Source organism: Budorcas taxicolor, chromosome X, assembly GCF_023091745.1.
Source record: "Budorcas taxicolor isolate Tak-1 chromosome X, Takin1.1, whole genome shotgun sequence".
Taxonomy (NCBI): domain Eukaryota; kingdom Metazoa; phylum Chordata; class Mammalia; order Artiodactyla; family Bovidae; genus Budorcas; species Budorcas taxicolor.
Window position 1 is genome coordinate 88,270,506 of NC_068935.1, and position 921 is coordinate 88,271,426.

The window sequence follows — 921 nt, forward strand, 5'->3', positions numbered from 1 at the left end:
ATTGATGTTTTCAAATTGTGGTGCTGGAGAAGACTCTTGAGAGTCCCTTGGACAGCAAGAAGATCAAACCACTTCTTGTGCCTGTGTTTTGGATGGCTGGTAGCTGTGCTGTCTGAGGGAGGATTAGTGTGGTGTGGTGAATGTTGATTTTAGGATCTCACTAGGGTGTGGGGAGTGCTAAGAATCAGCAGGCTGGTCCCCGCAGCATGTGTTCACAACAAGGCCATTAACTGCTGGACCTTGTGCTGGGCTTTTGGAATGGAGGGGTTGTAATAAATGACCCTTATGCTTGGCAGGCAGTTGGGTTCAGAGTTATTAATGCAATCACAAACATTATTTACTTTAAAATTACATAAGTAATGCAAAAATGCATTGTAATAAAAAATAGATAACTCATACAGCACTTACCGTGTAAAGCTTTGCATGGATTAAGTCGTATAGCAGTTAGCTGTGGAACCTTCAAGAACCTAGTTGTTAAGTCCTGTCTTTTGAGACTACATGGTCTGTAGCCGGCCAGGCTCCTGTGTCCATGGGATTTCCCAGTGAAGAATGGTGAAGTGGGTTGCCATTTCCTTCTCCAGAGGATCTTTTTGACCCCAAGGATTGGATGTCTCCTGAAGTTTTCAAAGAAATGCCTCTTATATGGCAAAACCAATACAATATTGTAAAGTAATTAACCTCCAATTAAATCAATTTATAGTTTTAAAAAATTAAAAAAAATAAATACCTGGCTGCCCATACCCTATAGACCTAACTTTGAGAGCCCACCTGCATCTCTGCTTCCTGAAATTAGTCAGAAGAATCTACAATGGTGGAGGAAAAATTTCTTCCTCTTGACAATCTGAACCTGCAAAACCCTAAGCACCCCAACCTTGGATCCTAACAAAGGCAGAGCCCCAGATTCTGCCCAAGTTCTCTCTC